Source organism: Lissotriton vulgaris, chromosome 4_1, assembly GCF_964263255.1.
Source record: "Lissotriton vulgaris chromosome 4_1, aLisVul1.2, whole genome shotgun sequence".
NCBI classification, from domain to species: Eukaryota; Metazoa; Chordata; class Amphibia; order Caudata; family Salamandridae; genus Lissotriton; species Lissotriton vulgaris.
This window is the reverse complement of record NC_141691.1, coordinates 1,797,686,668-1,797,706,806: the sequence shown is the minus strand read 5'-3', so window position 1 is coordinate 1,797,706,806 and position 20,139 is coordinate 1,797,686,668. Positions and strand designations below refer to the sequence as shown.

General features: G+C 42.8%; 1 protein-coding gene across 1 annotated transcript in view; it reads right to left on the bottom strand.

Moving 5' to 3' along the window:
• Window positions 1-20,139, bottom strand: part of TRHR (thyrotropin releasing hormone receptor) — a 422,954-nt gene that overhangs the window by 343,723 nt on the left and 59,092 nt on the right. The window lies entirely within an intron of this gene.

Here is a 20,139-nt window from a genome sequence, read left to right as displayed (position 1 = left end):
ATTCCTGCTTACTGCCACTGAAGGAAGGATTTTAAACCTGAAACGCGTCTGGCAATTTGATTTTGAGAAGCCTGAACTTGTATATTTCACTTATGGCAAGTGATCGAGTCCATTAAAGAACTCTTTTGAAGCTACCTGCGGCTTTTCCTTCTTTGTGCTTCCTAAACATTTGGATTCATGGGGGCTTTGCACGCCCGACAAGGAAAGCCCAACCGCGATTGTGCGGGTCTTTTCAGGGTTGCAATCGAGCCAGAGATCTACAGAGGGAGTGGCGCACGTTTTCATTTTCAGGGACTTAAACGTGCGCAGAGTTCACTTTCAACCACTGTAAAACAGGGCAGTTGAATTGTAAGGCACAGAGCATCGACCCACTGGGGCTAACACTTTTTGCTTATCTTGGAAGGAGCTTTGCACCCACTGGGGTAACACTAACTACAAATACCAAGAGGCAAAGGGAGTGCCACGCCCACACGGGCAGGTATTTAATTAACGTACTACATAGCAAGGCTGTTATTCCTGCTCACTGCCACTGAAGAAAGGATTTTAAACCTGAAACGCGTCTGGCAATTTGATTTTGAGAAGCCTGAACTCGTATATTTCACTGCTGGCAAGTGCTCGAGTCCATTAAAGAACTCCTTTGAAACTACCTGCGGCTTTTCCTTCTTTGTGCTTCCTGAAGGTTTGGATTTATGGGGCTTTGCAAGCCCGACAAGGAAAAGCCAACCGCGATTGTGCGGGTCTGTTCAGGGTTGCAATCGAGCCAGAGATCTACAGAGGGAGCGGCGCACATTTTTATTTTCAGGGACTAAAACATGCGCAGAGTTTACTTTCGACCACTGGAAAGCAGGGCAGTTGAATTGCAAGGCACAGAGCACCGACTCACTGGGGCTAACACTTTTTGGTTATCTTGGAAGGAGCTTTGCACCCAATGGGGTAACACTAACTACAAATACCAAGAGGCACAGTGAGTGCCACGCCCACACGGGCAGGTATTTAATTAACGTACTGCAAAGTGAGGCTGTTATTCCTGCTCACTGCCACTGAAGAAAGGATTTTAAACCTGAAACGCGTCTGGCAATTTGATTTTGAGAAGCCTGAACTTGTATATTTCACTTATGGCAAGTGCTCGAGTCCATTAAAGAACTCTTTTGAAGCTACCTGCTGCTTTTCCTTCTTTGTGCTTCCTGAAGGTTTGGATTTATGGGGGCTTTGCACGCCCAACAAGGAAAGCCCAACCACGATTGTGCGGGTCTGATCAGGCTTGCAATCAAGCCCGAGATCTACAGAAGGAGCGGCGCACGTTTTCATTTTCAGGGACTTAAACGTGCGCAGAGTTCACTTTCAACCACTTTAAAACAGGGCAGTTGAATTGCAAGGCGCAGAGCATCGACCCACTAGGGCTAACACTTTTTGCTTATCTTGGAAGGAGCTTTGCACCCACTGGGGTAACACTAACTACAAATACCAAGAGGCACAGGGAGTGCCACGCCCACACGGGCAGGTATTTAATTAACGTACTGCAAAGCGAGGCTGTTATTCCTGCTCACTGCCACTGAAGAAAGGATTTTAAACCTGAAACGCGTCTGGCAATTTGATTCTTGAGAAGCCTGAACTCGTATATTTCACTGCTGGCAAGTGCTCGAGTCCATTAAAGAACTCTTTTGAAGCTACCTGCTGCTTTTCCTTCTTTGTGCTTCCTGAAGGTTTGGATTTATGGGGGCTTTTGCACGCCCGACAAGGAAAGCCCAACCGCAATTGTGCGGGTCTGATCAGGCTTGCAATCAAGCCCGAGATCTACAGAGGGAGCGGCGCACAATTTAATTTTTGGGGACTGAAACGTGCGCAGAGTTCACTTTTGACCACTGTAAAGCAGGGCAAGTGAATTGCAAGGCACAGAGCATCGACCCACTGGGGCTAACACTTTTTGCTTATCTTGGAAGGAGCTTTGCACCCACTGGGGTAACACTAACTACAAATACCAAGAGGCACAGGGAGTGTCACGCCCACACGGGCAGGTATTTAATTAACGTACTGCAAAGTGAGGCTGTTATTCCTGCTCACTGCCACTGAAGAAAGGATTTTAAACCTGAAACGCTTCTGGCAATTTGATTTTGAGAAGCCTGAACTCGTATATTTCACTGCTGGCAAGTGCTCGAGTCCATTAAAGAACTCCTTTGAAGCTATCTGCGGCTTTTCCTTCTTTGTGCTTCCTGAAGGTTTGGATTTATGGGGCTTTGCAAGCCCGACAAGGAAAAGCCAACCGCGATTGTGCGGGTCTGTTCAGGGTTGCAATCGAGCCAGAGATCTACAGAGGGAGCGGCGCACATTTTTATTTTCAGGGACTAAAACGTGCGCAGAGTTTACTTTCGACCACTCGAAAGCAGGGCAGTTGAATTGCAAGGCACAGAGCACCGACTCACTGGGGCTAACACTTTTTGCTTATCTTGGAAGGAGCTTTGCACCCAATGGGGTAACACTAACTACAAATACCAAGAGGCACAGTGAGTGCCATGCCCACACGGGCAGGTATTTAATTAACGTACTGCAAAGTGAGGCTGTTATTCCTGCTCACTGCCACTGAAGAAAGGATTTTAAACCTGAAACGCGTCTGGCAATTTGATTTTGAGAAGCCTGAACTTGTATATTTCACTTATGGCAAGTGCTCGAGTCCATTAAAGAACTCTTTTGAAGCTACCTGCTGCTTTTCCTTCTTTGTGCTTCCTGAAAGTTTGGATTTATGGGGGCTTTGCACGCCCGACAAGGAAAGCCCAACCGCGATTGTGTGGGTCTGTTCAGGCTTGCAATCGAGCCCGAGATCTACAGAGGGAGCGGCGCACGATTTCATTTTCCGGGACTGAAACGTGCGCAGAGTTCACTTTCGACCACTGTAAAGCAGGGCAAGTGAATTGCAAGGCACAGAGCATCGACCCACTGGGACTAACACTTTTTGCTTATCTTGGAAGGAGCTTTGCACCCACTGGGGTAACACTAACTACAAATACCAAGAGGCACAGGGAGTGCCACGCCCACACAGGCAGGTATTTAATTAACGTACTGCAAAGCGAGGCTGTTATTCCTGCTCACTGCCACTGAAGAAAGGATATTAAACCTGAAACGTGTCTGGCAATTTGATTTTGAGAAGCCTGAACTTGTATATTTCAATGCTGGCAAGTGCTCGAGTCCATTAAAGAACTCTTTTGAAGCTACCTGCGGCTTTTCCTTCTTTGTGCTTCCTGAAAGTTTGGATTTATGGGGCTTTGCAAGCCCGACAAGGAAAGCCCAACCGCAATTGTGCGGGTCTGATCAGGCTTGCAATCAAGCCCGAGATCTACAGAGGGAGCGGCGCACAATTTAATTTTCGGGGACTGAAACGTGCGCAGAGTTCACTTTTGACCACTGTAAAGCAGGGCAAGTGAATTGCAAGGCACAGAGCATCGACCCACTGGGGCTAACACTTTTTGCTTATCTTGGAAGGAGCTTTGCACCCACTGGGGTAACACTAACTACAAATACCAAGAGGCACAGGGAGTGTCACGCCCACACGGGCAGGTATTTAATTAACGTACTGCAAAGTGAGGCTGTTATTCCTGCTCACTGCCACTGAAGAAAGGATTTTAAACCTGAAACGCGTCTGGCAATTTGATTTTGAGAAGCCTGAACTCGTATATTTCACTGCTGGAAAGTGCTCGAGTCCATTAAAGAACTCCTTTGAAGCTACCTGCGGCTTTTCCTTCTTTGTGCTTCCTGAAGGTTTGGATTTATGGGGCTTTGCAAGCCCGACAAGGAAAAGCCAACCGCGATTGTGCGGGTCTGTTCAGGGTTTCAATCGAGCCAGAGATCTACAGAGGGAGCGGCGCACATTTTTATTTTCAGGGACTAAAACGTGCGCAGAGTTTACTTTCGACCACTGGAAAGCAGGGCAGTTGAATTGCAAGGCACAGAGCACCGACTCACTGGGGCTAACACTTTTTGGTTATCTTGGAAGGAGCTTTGCACCCAATGGGGTAACACTAACTACAAATACCAAGAGGCACAGTGAGTGCCACGCCCACACGGGCAGGTATTTAATTAACGTACTGCAAAGTGAGGCTGTTATTCCTGCTCACTGCCACTGAAGAAAGGATTTTAAACCTGAAATGCGTCTGGCAATTTGATTTTGAGAAGCCTGAACTTGTATATTTCACTTATGGCAAGTGCTCGAGTCAATTAAAGAACTCTTTTGAAGCTACCTGCTGCTTTTCCTTCTTTGTGCTTCCTGAAGGTTTGGATTTATGGGGGCTTTGCACGCCCGACAAGGAAAGCCCAACCGCGATTGTGCGGGTCTGATCAGGCTTGCAATCAAGCCCGAGATCTACAGAAGGAGCGGTGCACGTTTTAATTTTCAGGGACTTAAACGTGCGCAGAGTTCACTTTCAACCACTGTAAAACAGGGCAGTTGAATTGCAAGGCACAGAGCATCGACCCACTAGGGCTAACAATTTTTGCTTATCTTGGAAGGAGCTTTGCACCCACTGGGGTAACACTAACTACAAATACCAAGAGGCACAGGGAGTGCCACGCCCACACGGGCAGGTATTTAATTAACGTACTGCAAAGCGAGGCTGTTATTCCTGCTCACTGCCACTGAAGAAAGGATTTTAAACCTGAAACGCGTCTTGCAATTTGATTTTTGAGAAGCCTGAACTCGTAGATTTCACTGCTGGCAAGTGCTCGAGTCCATTAAAGAACTCTTTTGAAGCTACCTGCTGCTTTTCCTTCTTTGTGCTTCCTGAAGGTTTGGATTTATGGGGGCTTTGCACGCCCGACAAGGAAAGCCCAACCGCAATTGTGCGGGTCTGATCAGGCTTGCAATCAAGCCCGAGATCTACAGAGGGAGCGGCGCACAATTTAATTTTCGGGGACTGAAACGTGCGCAGAGTTCACTTTTGACCACTGTAAAGCAGGGCAAGTGAATTGCAAGGCACAGAGCATCGACCCACTGGGGCTAACACTTTTTGCTTATCTTGGAAGGAGCTTTGCACCCACTGGGGTAACACTAACTACAAATACCAAGAGGCACAGGGAGTGTCACGCCCACACGGGCAGGTATTTAATTAACGTACTGCAAAGTGAGGCTGTTATTCCTGCTCACTGCCACTGAAGAAAGGATTTTAAACCTGAAACGCGTCTGGCAATTTGATTTTGAGAAGCCTGAACTCGTATATTTCACTGCTGGCAAGTGCTCGAGTCCATTAAAGAACTCCTTTGAAGCTACCTGTGGCTTTTCCTTCTTTGTGCTTCCTGAAGGTTTGGATTTATGGGGCTTTGCAAGCCCGACAAGGAAAAGCCAACCGCGATTGTGCGGGTCTGTTCAGGGTTGCAATCGAGCCAGAGATCTACAGAGGGAGCGGCGCACATTTTTATTTTCAGGGACTAAAACGTGCGCAGAGTTTACTTTCGACCACTGGAAAGCAGGGCAGTTGAATTGCAAGGCACAGAGCACCGACTCACTGGGGCTAACACTTTTTGCTTATCTTGGAAGGAGCTTTGCACCCAATGGGGTAACACTAACTACAAATACCAAGAGGCACAGTGAGTGCCACGCCCACACGGGCAGGTATTTAATTAACGTACTGCAAAGTGAGGCTGTTATTCCTGCTCACTGCCACTGAAGAAAGGATTTTAAACCTGAAACGCGTCTGGCAATTTGATTTTGAGAAGCCTGAACTTGTATATTTCACTTATGGCAAGTGCTCGAGTCCATTAAAGAACTCTTTTGAAGCTACCTGCTGCTTTTCCTTCTTTGTGCTTCCTGAAGGTTTGGATTTATGGGGGCTTTGCACGCCCGACAAGGAAAGCCCAACCGCGATTGTGCGGGTCTGTTCAGGCTTGCAATCGAGCCCGAGATCTACAGAGGGAGCAGCGCACGATTTCATTTTCGGGGACTGAAACGTGCGCAGAGTTCACTTTCGACCACTGTAAAGCAGGGCAAGTGAATTGCAAGGCACAGAGCATCGACCCACTGGGACTAACACTTTTTGCTTATCTTGGAAGGAGCTTTGCACCCACTGGGGTAACACTAACTACAAATACCAAGAGGCACAGGGAGTGCCACGCCCACACAGGCAGGTATTTAATTAACGTACTGCAAAGCGAGGCTGTTATTCCTGCTCACTGCCACTGAAGAAAGGATATTAAACCTAAAACGTGTCTGGCAATTTGATTTTGAGAAGCCTGAACTTGTATATTTCACTGCTGGCAAGTGCTCGAGTCCATTAAAGAACTCTTTTGAAGCTACCTGCGGCTTTTCCTTCTTTGTGCTTCCTGAAAGTTTGGATTTATGGGGCTTTGCAAGCCCGATAAGGAAAGGCCAACCGCGATTGTGAGGGTTTGTTGAGGGTAGCAATCGAGCCAGAGATCTACAGAGGGAGCAGCGCACGTTTTCATTTTCAGGGACTAAAACGTGCGCAGAGTTCACTTTCGACCACTGTAAAGCAGGGCAGTTGAATTGCAAGGCACAGAGCATCGACCCAATGGGGCTAACACTTTTTGGTTATCTTGGAAGGAGCTTTGCACCCACTGGGGTAACACTAACTACAAATACCAAGAGGCACAGTGAGTGTCACGCCCACGCGGACAGGTATTTAATTAACGTACACAAAGCGAGGCTGGTATTCCTGCTCACTACCATTGAAGAAAGGATTTTAAACCTGAAACGCGTCTGGCAATTTGATTTTGAGAAGCCTGAACTTGTAAATTTCACTGCTGGCAAGTGCTCGAGTCCATTAAAGAACTCTTTTGAAGCTACCTGCAGCTTTTCCTTCTTTGTGCTTCCTGAATGTTTGGATATATAGATTTACCAAGGCCTCTGTGTAGGCCGAAACGTTATGCTGACGAGGTGCGAATAATAAAAAAAACTCACCTGCATCCTGGGTCTTCCGTTCCTTCTTTCTATCGTGTTCCAAAACTGTGGGACGTGTTTGTCAGTTTGGAATAAGCTGGCATATATATACCAGCGCTTCTGATCAGGAACGGACCACAACAAAAGGTAGTTCTTTTAAAGTGCTGTTTTATTTTCCATCAACATGGCGCGTTTCGACCAGGTTGCCCCGGCCTTGATCACATGACATGCTTGAAAAGCCCATGCCCTTAAATACCTCATGGCTACAATGAAAACACTCCCAATGTAGTATATCAATAGAATTCAGACTGTAACTTTGAAGTGCTAAATAAATAACACATAATATCATACAAAGTATTTACAATTAGAAAATCCGGGGCAAGTGCCCTAATAAACAATAAATATCCGCAAATATCTATTTCACAATAAAATTAATATACCAAGGGAGACATAAAGAGCCAACAATAAGGTACATCCAAAGTGAAATGACTTAATGTAAAAATAATCACAATATTAGTCAAAAAGAATTCCATTTAAAATTAGATGAGCAGATGCGAAGACATATCAAAAAATGGCAAAACGTGATGTCATACGCTAATCAATATTAGATATTAGAAAATTATTGGAATACAGATTTTAGAATTTATCAAGTGTCTTAAATATCTGAAATATCTGAAATATAGCTATCATATATAGAGAATACCGATCACAATAAACATTTTTATATATGGAAAATTCATTACAACCCTGCCAGAGAATTATCAGTAAAACTAAGAACCCAGTTAAACCAATAAAATCTCTTTAGACTTGAGTGAAATTCATAAAACCAATAAATACAATAAATATTTCATTATATTGTCTAAAACTCAACAATGATATATATACACAAACATTGAAATATAAACAGAACTCCAAATTTGATTATATATTAAAAATCCATTGAATAAATAACCGAATCACAAAGACTAATAATATTTCATCATACAGAGTAAAAAATAGGAACATCTCCAAATTGATTGTAGACCAACAGACTACAATAGGCAGTTTAAAGAAAGTTAACTAAATCTTCTCCAGTGTTAAGCCCATTCGGCATTTTAGTATTAAGGCGCACAATATATTGACTTTCTAATTGACGAAGTTTCTTTTCACGGTTTCCTCCTCTTATAGACTTAGGAACTGAGTCAATAACATAATATTTTAAATCCTGAAGTTTATTTTGGTGCACTAATTTGAAATGTCGGGCAACCGGATAGGAGGGGTCTGAATTAAAGATTGCCCGTAAGTGCTGCAAAATACGATTGAAAACAGGAAGTTTTGTGCTGCCGACATAGGATAATTGACAACTGCATTCTAAAATATAAACCTCAAAATCAGTTTTGCACGTAAAATAGCCTGCAATTTGGTTGGGCATATTAGAAAAAGGATCAATAAAGGTCTGTTTGTTTGTCCCAAACTTGCATGCACGGCATGAACTACATTTGAAAAAACTTTTCTTATTAGTAAGCCAGTTAACAGAACTAACTGACTCAGGGCTAGTTCTAACCAATGCATCCCTCATAGAGGGTGCTCTCCTAAAAGTGATTGTAGGTTGTGTTGCAAGTTCTGGTGCTAATGCTAGATCCGTTTTTAAAATAGGCCAATGTTTATTGACAATTTTTCTTACTTCTCTTTCTTGACTACTGAACGTAGTAATAAGTCTCACCACAGGTTTTGCTTGAACCACAGAAATTGGAGAAGCTTCATCTGAATGAGGAGCATCATCCAATGATGTCCCTTTCTTCAATTTGGCCAATGCAAGTTGCAAGATTTTAGGTTCATATCCTCTGGCGAGAAACATATTCTTAGATTCAGTAAGACAAATATTCAAATTGTCTTTTCTGCTACAGATTCTTTGAATTCTTAAAAAGTCCCCATAAGGGATACTTTTAATAAGGTGCTTAGGATGGGCACTATTGGCATGGAGTATTGAATTACCAGATGTAGTCTTTCTGTGTAGTTTAGTACAAATGACACTCTCTTCCATAAAAATCTCAACATCTAAAAATTCGACTTTTATGTTACTTATTTGAGCAGTGAATTCAAGATTAGGTGAATTAACATTAATCTTACTCACAAACTCCAATGCAGATTCTTTGGAACCTTTCCAAACGACACAAACGTCATTGATGAATCTCCACCATCGAATGACGTGGTCAGTTAGCTCTTTTTTGAAGGTCTGAGCCAGGACGTGCTTCTCCCACCAGCCTACGTGTAAACACGCATAGCTAGGGGAGAAGCACGCCCCCATCGTAACACCTCTCAGTTGCTGGTACAGTTCCTTATTAAAAATAAAGAAGTTGTACGTTAGACAAATTTCAGTCATACGCAGCAACATTTTGGTGTGTTCATTATAACAGACATTTCTATCCGATAGAAAATGGCTTATAGCATTTAGACCAGCCAGATGATCAATACTGGTATATAATGAACAGATGTCCATCACTAAAAAGTGGTAATCTTCTTCCCACTCGACCTCTCTTAATTTTTCCAAAAAATGACCCGTGTCCCTGATAAATGAGGGAAGGTTAGTAACATAATCATGAAGAAAGAAATCAACATATTTTGACATGGCCTCCAATAAACTCTCTTGAGCAGAGATTATTGGATGTCCTGGTACTGGCATGATTTGTTTATGAACCTTGGGCAGAAAGTACAATGTGGGAGTAATAGGGAACTCGGTTTTAAGACATTTAAATTCATCCTTATTAATTAATCCCTCCCTCTGCCAATGCAAAAGTTCTTTTAGAACCATTTCTTTAACTTTGAGCAAAGTGGGAAAGGCTACCCGCTTATAACAATTAATGTCACTAAGCTGTTTCTTAGCCTCATCCATGTACGCTGCCCGCGGCCAGAGAACAACATTCCCGCCTTTATCAGCTTTATTAACAATGATATTTTTATCTTTGCCGATTTTATCCATAAGGCGTGAATATTGTTGTTCTCTGTATAGTCTACGTTTGTTTTTAGACAAGCAAGTTCTATGAAGGGTCTTCAAATCATCAACCACACAATCACCAAATACATCAATTGCGTCTCTAACCATGATAGGCATAAAAGTAGAAGGTGGGCAAAAATGCATTTTGGCAGCCTTGCATGTAGTGATACCCATACCCAACAGATCCTCCTGAGTACTAATAGATTCTGTATCATTTATTTCAGCCAAGTCATTCACAGTTCTTAACATTGGAACATCAGAAATCTGGAAAGCAGCACTAGGTGACTAATTGTATCAATAATTGATGCTCTAGAATTTGCACTCTTCAATTTATGGAATTTCATTAGTTTAAGCTTTCTTATGAATTTAAAGATGTCAATTCTAGATTGAACATACTTAAAGTCTTTTTTTGGACAATAAGAAAGTCCCAAAGATAATAACTGGAGTTCTGCCGTGTTTAATTCTAGTTCAGTCATATTGATCACAGTGTTGACATTTGCGTGTTCACCATTTCTGTGTCCCCCCATGAACTACTGTAACTGTTGAATCACTAGGAATGGACTCCACACTACTTGAAAGATGACTTTCTCCTGAGATGGCTGCTGCATCAGTACCTTGATTAATAGAAATTAGAGGTGGCTGATTTTTGTTTGTCGCTAATTTCTTTACAGTATCGAAACGCTTTGCAAATGTTAAAATGCGTCCAGTCTCATAGTCTCGCTTATCGCGTGCAAACTTAGTGACCTTTCTATTCATTATTACATTTTCGTGTTTGTCCAAACGCTTTTGAATTTCCTCTCTACCCTTTTTGACCAAATCCTTTTGGTCGAGGGCATCTAGTTCAGCAATTATTGCATCAATTTGAACCACAATCTCGTTTCGATCAATTTCTGCGTATTTTACTAACATGCAAACCATATTCATGGAACAGTCCAAGTTGTTAGTCGCCCATTCCTTTACCATCAGTGGGTTTGGGTTTTCAAATGAAGGGGCTATAAGTACTCTTAACCCCCTCGGCACTCTCCCAGCCTCTTTGTACTTTTCATGAGATTTACGCTCCCACCATTTAGTAATGCAGTTTTTCTAATTTTTTCAATAAGCTTTTGATATCATTTTGCTCAGTTGTTTGCACCTTGTTCTGTTGGCCGGAATTAATTGCTGCCGGCATGTCGGCAAACATCGCATCTGCTCGCTCATCTCGGCTTTTCAGCACATCTGTTGTTGACGCCATAGCGTTATTAAAGGAAAAACTTTATGCACTAGTAATTAATGTCCTGCGAACCCCTTGTTGTTAGTAACGGCAATAACAACGGCAACGCCTGAGCTCAGGCGAGTCAATTTTTTCCGAAGGGTTGCAATAGCCTTTTTATCTTTGCACCCGCTATTTCCAACGTACCACAAGAGTAAAGCTCGTATTTCACACGGACAGTGAGCGGCTCACCTGAACGCAGGACCTAAACGATTCTCGAAGTCCTCCGACGCCAAAAAGCCACCTCGGTCCCAGCACGATTCACCACTCAACTAGTCCGTCTCACAAGACTCTTGATTTCCGATATGCGGGGAGCCAGGAATCAGTACCACTTCCGGGTCAAATACAAAGAACCGCCAAACACGGTCACAGCTGCCGCAATCCTGGCTCTGAACACGAAGAGGGTCCGTCAAAAAACGCCGACAGCAAAGGCGTTTGAATTAAATGACAAACAAGTCCTTGGGAAGCAGCATACCAGGGCAAAGTCTCCACCCAGCGCTTCTGATCAGGAACGGACCACAACAAAAGGTAGTTCTTTTAAAGTGCTGTTTTATTTTCCATCAACATGACGCGTTTCGACCAGGTTGCCCCGGCCTTGATCACATGACATGCTTGAAAAGCCCACGCCCTTAAATACCTCATGGCTACAATGAAAACACTCCCAATGTAGTATAGAAATAGAAAGCAGACTGTAACTTTGAAGTGATAAATAAATAACACATAATATCATACAAAGTATTTACAATTATATATATATATATATATATCAACAGGAGTTTTGGCTGAATTGAAGCTGGCGCTCCACATTAGGCGTGGTGCAATTCTTTCTCGGCAGAGCCCCGCCGATAGTTTATTGTCCTCACTTCCAATCCCACGATTAGAAAATGATAAGAATGCACATACTCGATTGGTTTTCCAGTATCAGCGACTTTATTTAGATTCTTGTCTTCGCCCAACACGTTTCACCTCCTCAAGAGGCGTGATCAACCCTCTTGAGGAGGTGAAACGCGTTGGGCGAAGACAAGCATCTAAATAAAGCCGCTGATACTGGAAAACCACTCAAGTGTGTTCATTCTTATCGTTTTCTATTCATGGGAATGGAAGTGTGGATAATATATATACATATATATATGTGATCAAGACGAGTTATTGTCAGAACGCGTAGCGTGTAAACTGGATAATAAACCCTTTATGCTGCAGTATTCCTGAGTGCGTCTTTTGCTTGTAAGCAACCTGCTTGTAGTATTGACGCTTCGGCCGGTGTGGTCTGCCGAACTTGAGACGCCACCTGACTGTGGAGGAAGGATCCCGGATAGACCCCGTTGTTGTTTTGGAATATATTTATATATATGTGTAAAACAAAGAGTATGTAAGTAAGTAAGTAAGTAATACTTTATTGTACAGTTAAAAAAAACATTACAAAACCGGCAACATTAAAAACAGGTATGAATATTTATAACAGCATAGGCAGTGGTCCTTGAGGTAAGTTAAAGGAGAAAAAGTGCTTCGGTTTGGGCAGTAACAAAAATTTGGATTAAAAATGGTTAAAAGGAAGTGTTAGTCCGCCTCTGGGAACTACTGCATTTCTTCAGAGAAGGTTTCTTTTCTCGATCCTAGCCTCCTTTCCCATTCTGGGGCGTATTTACAGTCTCCGTTCATTATGGGTATAAGTCCATCCTTTTCCCTGTATGCTTGTGGCTTTTACTAATCCGTCGTTGTTTAATTTTGTTAGCCAGTTGTGACTCTGAGCAGTCTTAATGTTTTTGCTCTAGGAGTGTGGAGGGAGCACTGTCTTTGTCCGTTTGCTCTTTCCTTGATTCTGATTTCTACGGCTTCGAGGAATTTTACCAGTCGGCAGGCCATTTGGACTTCATCGCCCAAAGAGCAGGCCAGGGCTGCTTGTCTGCATGACCTGATTCCTTTTTTGTTAAATAGGGGTCTCAGCAGGTTTCTGCGGTGTTGCTGCAGCTCTTTGCAGATAGTGATGAGGTGTACAATGTTTTCCTCATGGTTCCCGCACAGGCGGCATTTTGCTGGCTTTGGGGCACGTAGCCAAGGGGCCATGTGGTCTGGTGCAGGCAATACTCCTAGCCAACGCTTTAGGAATGCCTCTTTTGTTTTTTTGGTAAAACTAGTCAAAAGATTTGACTGTGGTGTGAGTTTATTGTAAGTTTGTACAGTTAGTCAGCCATATGCTCGCTCCGTTAGTGAAGCTTTGTCTTGTAGGAGAGATTCTTTCCTGACAGTGTTGTTTACTGCTTTTTTAAAGCCTGCCAGGTTCCCTTGCAGATCCCACAATTGTTGCACCCCCATTTGTTTTATTGCTTCCTCCAGAAAAAGCCTTGCTGGGATGTTGTCTTTTCTTTGTAGGTCTCTCCATAGGAGTGCGTGTAGGTGTTTGTCTCTCCCCTGCTGATTTTGTACCAGTTTTTGAGGTATGCTCCCTTGCGTGCAAGCTCTTCCTTTACCAGCCCGAATTCGAGTCAGATCTGTGCCGGAGAAGTGTACCTCGGGAGGCCAAACATCATCAGCATTGCTCTTGTTATTACTCCTTCTAATGTTCCGGCATCCCTGCCTCTCATTGCTTCGCTTCCGTATGTAATAGATGGTATCAATTTTGCTTCAGTTTTAGTAGTGGGGCGAAGTTTGGACCAGTAATCTTGTTTTTCAGATTCCTTAGAGATACAGCTGTCATTAGGCCTCTCTTTTTTATCTCCTTGCGCTGTGGAGTGAAAATCAAAGAGAACTCAAGAGTGCTCGGGTTCGAGAGGGAACACTGCTCGGGATTAGTGTAAGCAAGGATTTGTTTTTCTTTGGAGAAGAATTAAAAAAGCCATTCACGTTTCAGAGCTTTGAGCTCCTTATTCACATCAGCAAAGTCAGAGTGCAAGAAACAGAAGGTGCACTTCAAACAGCATGTCTTTATTTTGTCATTCAATAATTCACAGGTGAGTAGCACTAGTGTGGCATGCTGGGATACGTAGTTCAATTGTCGCCTTGGTAGGCTTTGTTGTGCCTCTTCTAATCGTTTTCATTAGTGGGTTCTGAGTTTTGACATTATTTCTCATTTATTGATTTTGCCCTCCAGTGGGCCTCCACAGCTCCAGGTCCTCCTTTTTATTGCCATCCTTCGTACCTCAGGAGATTTTTACTCTGTTCTGTGTCTGCATGGCCCCTTGGTTAATGGGCGGTTCACTCTTCACGGAGACCTTTCAGGCATAGAGTGACGCATAAGTTATGCGTTATGTCGCTGGTGTTGAGAGTGCTCTAACAGGAGCTGCTTTCCACCTAAACTTGAGAACTACCCAGAGTTCTCTCCTCCTTCTTGCATAATTTACGCGTCACTCTATGCCTGAAAAGCAGTAAAAACATTTTAGTTTGTGAGCAAGAATTTACAGCATGATCTCTACGCTAATCTTCTCCAGCTGAGGGACTTCTATCTACAGAAATGGGTGTCTTTTTCTGCAGGGCTACAGCTAGGAGCAGATTGGGTCACAATGGGTAGTCTCTTTAATATCTGATAGATAGATGCTTGCCACCTGAACCAACTGGTACTGTCTATTTAATTAAAGAAACTCACTGTGCTCGTGTTTCTGGTCCTTGGCGTTCATGCGACAACCAGATACCAGCTGGGTGGCATGTGTGGGACATTCTCGATGTCAACCTAGAAGTCAGAGTTTAGCAGGGGGGCCTCACACCACCGCCATCTTGCTAGCAGCTCATTATATTGTAAAACGTGAATCAGCACTAGCTGCAGTTACATGTAGACTCCTCTTGAATACAGAACTCGCCTTAGAAGTGAGTCACTGCTCCCCTCACAGCTCCTCTCGTTGCTTCACTCGTGGGCGCCCACGAGTGAAGCAACAAGAGGAGCTGTGAGGGGAGCAGGGAGGCCGATTACTATCAAAAAGGTAAAATTGATTAAAGACCCTGTACAAAGATACTCCGACGCTGCCTGCAGAATTAAAGGTATCCAGCGACGCTGCAGTGAGGGACATAGAACCGTTTTGCAGTGATTTTTATCTAAAATACGGTGGCCCCCCTCCAGCAATATCCTCATCACCACAGAGTTCCTGAGATAATAAGAAAGGGACCTTACACTGGAATTAAACAGACCGGGTCCTCTACAAAATTGAGTGACATCGATCCAAACTTCCTCCAAATTCAATATGAGAGGGATAGTAAATAATTAATTCACAGAATTGTTTGTCCTGAAGAAGGTGGTATCGTTACACACCGAAACGCAGCGTCGACAACCTCAACAACTGTGATTCTTTGATCATTTTTAACTGTGTATTCTGTAATGATTTTGATTTTTAAATTGAAACTGCACTTGAAACTTGGCACTATTATTATGTTATATAACACTGTTTTTATTGATTTGTAATAAATTGTATTCTTTATAACATACACACTGTTTAGGATTCTTGATTTGTTTATCATATGGTTTTAATTGTATAACACTGTACATCCTTTGAGTAAGTTGGCATTTTGAGATATAAGGGAAATACACTAAAGGGTTTCTTATCAGTTGAGTGTCTTGGGACTTCCCCAGTTCTTTACTCTTATGCTCCTTGTCCCGAATTGCATTGAAAAGGAGGCCTCCCTCGCTTTTTTACTGGAGAAGCATAGCATCCAGAGGGGGCAATATGGTATATGGGAGAGCAGCACAGAGTCTAGTGGCTGAAGAAACAGCACAGCTGCTCTAAAAGTAGCACATGGTGCAAGTCAGATATATATTTGAGAAAGTGCACGCTTTTGTGAGGATCTACTTTTCAGGCAGCCCCAGGGCAGTGCTACCAGCCTTTCAGAACAGATACAATAGTACACAAGCATTGCACTATTCTCTCTCAAATAGAAAAAGTACAGCTTAAGCAGTCGCGGTGCAAGGTTCTCTCTTAAGGACCTGCTCAATGATGATGACATGGTGAGAACAGGTTTTTGCATTTGAGCTTCTCTCCTATCCCAAAGACCATAGGTAGGTTTCATTGTTAGAAACAATTCTAACAATCAGGAATTTTGTTTTATCGTTGGTGTGAGCAGTAGCAGGACACTGCTCCTGCTGTGCAGGTTTACTATTTGTACCTGGATTGTCACCTCTGGCTCCCACTATGATGTCACTGGGTCCCTTTCCATGTTGCACCTTCCCCTTCAGAGAAACGACAAGTATTGCGATTGCTATATCATGCTTTGGTACACTACCCGATCATCTTTGATGGTTGGCCGTGTACATCAGGGCAAAGGGGATGCTAGTGAGACCCATGACTGGGGATGACAAAGGAAGTATGACAGAGAGAAGGGTCTGGAATAGGAAGTTATAGTGAACAAGAGCAACAACAAATGGGAGGGATATGGAATGATGTTGAAGGGTGAGCAGTCACTGATGTGGAGATGAAGGAATGAGGAGGTGAGTCAGTGTTTATGGAGACAGGAAATGAAGCATAAGCAGGCGAGATGAGTCTAGGCAGGTAGATGGGTTGGGAGGGTGGAAACATAGTAATGAATGGGACAACCACAATGGAAGGTGGAAACATAGCAGTAACATACGCTAGCTGTATGCATCAGCCATATCTCCACAGTGCTCCTACCTCTGAAAGTGATGCTTGCACTGCTCACAATATCTTTTCTCATCGAATTTCCGGTGCTGTCTAGTGCTCCTGCTTTGTATTTGCAATAAGGGGAAGTCAATTTGCTTAAAGTGTGTGAATGTGCTTTCACAGAAAGATGTCCCCTCACCTTTAGCTCCATAAAATGTGAGAAGTTCATGAATAATGATGACAATTAGTTTGAATGGCAATGGACATTCTGTCCATTTCTAGAGTAATTGGTAAATCAAGAGATAATCCACATCACCTCTCACCTATCTGTTCCATTAAACTTATCTGTTTTCTACATTTGACTCTGAAATTTACTAAACAAACCCAATCCACCATTTGGGACCAGTATGAATAATGTACTATAATTATTTTTAATAATGACATAGAATGCTAAGAATGTGATATTTTCAAGTATTTTAGATTAATGTTACAACATGTCAGCAAACATTTGAGAACATTAGCAAACCTTACAGGCAATCTCAACAGGGGAATGAATGGAGTAGTAACTGAGGCTTTCACATGCCCAGAACTGGCATCACTACTTTTCATAGTTTGCAGAAACCCCATCTATGACCTGTTTAATGCATTTTTGTATTGTACAAATGGCAAGTCCTGCCTGTGCGTTTTTTTAAAAGCTGAATTATTTATGCATTAAATTGCAGGTACTGGGCATAAGTGGACATATTTGGAAGATCTACTGTAAATTATGTCAATGTCTTCGGCATATGATGGATCTTTTTGGGCACTAATGCGTAGTACATAGCGTTAAGTACGCAGTAGCTTGGGATAAACTTGAAAGATATGAGCATACTATATCTCGACTTGAGCAAATGATTGCAGTATTTTTTATTAACGGAGCACACATAGAGCCCGATTCTGATCTTGCTCGGAAGGTCTCCTGACGGCATCCGTCAGGAGCAAGTCCGAGTCATGAGTGCGATTTCCAATCGATTCCTCCCGAGGTACGAGAGAGCGAGTACAATGTGAATATCACCTTGTGCTCTGAGCGACTCATACCTGTCAGCTAAGCCCTCCGGACTACTACAACATGGCTGACTCGTACAGCGTAATGGGACAGATTTTTGAGTGACCAAGTACGATGTGCGCGACGAGCAGCCGGATCGACTCGGAGCCTCTGACTCAAAAAAGCTTTGGGAAGGGGACTTCAGGGTGCTGTAGTGGGCCCCCTTCACCTGTAGCCTTCTGAATCTGTCACAGGAGGGACACAAGGGTCCCCCTATACAAGCATGTACGGTGCAGGGGGCTCCAACATGTCCCCACAAAAGGGGTGCCATTTTCCACTATGTACTTTTTTTTTTCCTCAAAGGAAGCGTATATATGCAACGTATAACAGGCTCCCATTGACTGCAATGGGGCTCTGATTGACCCAAGTCCGTCAGCGCCTACTTGATTCATACTTGGGTGATCGGAGCCCAGGAGCACGAGTCATTCGGAAAGCTCTACAAGAACAAGTCGGCAGTAGGGCTTTCCAAGAGAGATCAGAATCGGGCCCATAGAGTAACATGGGTGTATGATGGTGTAGGTTTGTCATATGATGTCTGTGTCTTGGCCGTAGTGTATATACACAATGGTATATGAGGTATGTTTTGTGGCTAAGATGACAGCACTTGTGAATAAACTGATAATACCTTGGCATAAACTATCTATGTCTGGATACATAAGGGATACCCTTGGGCCTCAATGGCACTTCTTCTCCTAGGATTACAGGGCTTATTCTAATTTTGCTAACACCTATAAACTTGTTTGGTTATTGCATGACTTTGTTATTTAATGGTACATGATAAAATGTGTGAAGGTTTGATGGATGAGAATCAATGAATGATGCAGTTACAGAGGAAGTAAATGAGAACAGCATGGTGGAGAATCAAGCAGGTGTTATGAAGGAGATGAAAGAAGTTAATGACCAAAAGAGGATCTAATACGAGAATATTAAAATGTGCATCCTGCTACAGTAGACTAAATTTGTACAATAAAAAGCCTTTTATGTAAAACGTATTTTTGAAATTTTCAAAGGCCCATTAGTCTCTCCTTGATAATTCCTCACCTACTAGTCAGTGATGAAAGAATGTCAAATTTAAATAAAGAGAAATGAAGCGCCAGAAATGCGAGGAACAAGTGAAATTTAGATTACCAAGATACTAGCATTGCAATGTGCCCCAATTTTATTGCTGTGGTGCAGAAGGTCAGAAGAAATCTTGCAATTATTAAAAATAAACTGAAGAACAAAAAAAATGTAAAATATGTCATCATGAATCCAGTGGAATTACTAGTGATACAAATGTCGTTAATTTGATGGAAGTGGAATATTCTCACTGTAAGACTCATGGGGCAATTCCTGGGAGTTGTGTAGTTCCTAATAATCCGTAAGATCTGCGCATTGCTTGGACAATATAAACTAGGGGTTTTGTGGGAAGATTGATTCCATACAACCCCGCAGGATATTTTGGCCTATTGACCAGCTAGCTCACAGTGCCACAGTAAGCCCCTCAAACCTACCAGTGAGCTAATGGTTTCTGGCAACCACTGAACATGACAACCCTTACCCTTCAGAGATTGTGCAAACAGTATAGACCTTTCGCTCAGTCACTCGTGCTCACTTAGTCTCAGTGAGGTATACAGAGAATACACAGTGTGACATTTTCAATAGGTTTATTAAACCATTGTTATTCTTGTATAAAATGCATGTGCTGCAATTATTAATAGACAGAAGCAGATAAAAGTGATTACAAGCACCAAAAGCATAAATAGTTGACATAGTTCTACCATGGTGCTAAAACAGTGTATATATGCAGGCATATACAACAAATCAGAAACAGCAAGGGCGCCCAAACGAGTCAGCACAGGACCTCGGGGAACATATTTCTCAAACAACAGTGGTCCCATGCACAAATGATTTCAAGGAAGAATAAATATAGCCACAGTGGACCTATATTAAGTAAGGTGATTTGTCCAGCCAGACAGGGATCACAAATCTTTACTGTCTAATAAAGCAATCAAAACAATACCTTACATTCAAAAGAGTGAGACACAAGCCTGTGCCCTCACGCTTACAAATTGGCAAAGTGATAGGGTAGTAAAGAGACAGAGAGAAGAGTTTTTTAGGCAAAGAGTGAACGATTTCTGAAAATGAAAAAATGACAGAAATTCAATTACACCATTATCTGCATATCACATTTGGTATACATTTAAATATATGGTGTTTCAACAAGTCGACTGCGTTTTGATCCCTTTAACATAATTCATGGGATCATCATCAGGACAAGAAATATGCCTAAAGAGTATTGGACACAATAGCCTGATAAAAAGACTCATGCAGTCACGTGGAGCAGGGTGAAGGCAGTATTGCACGGCATCAACCACGGTGGGTCGCCGTGTTGTCGGTGCCAAGGTAGGGCTGAAAGTGGTTTAGTCACAAGGG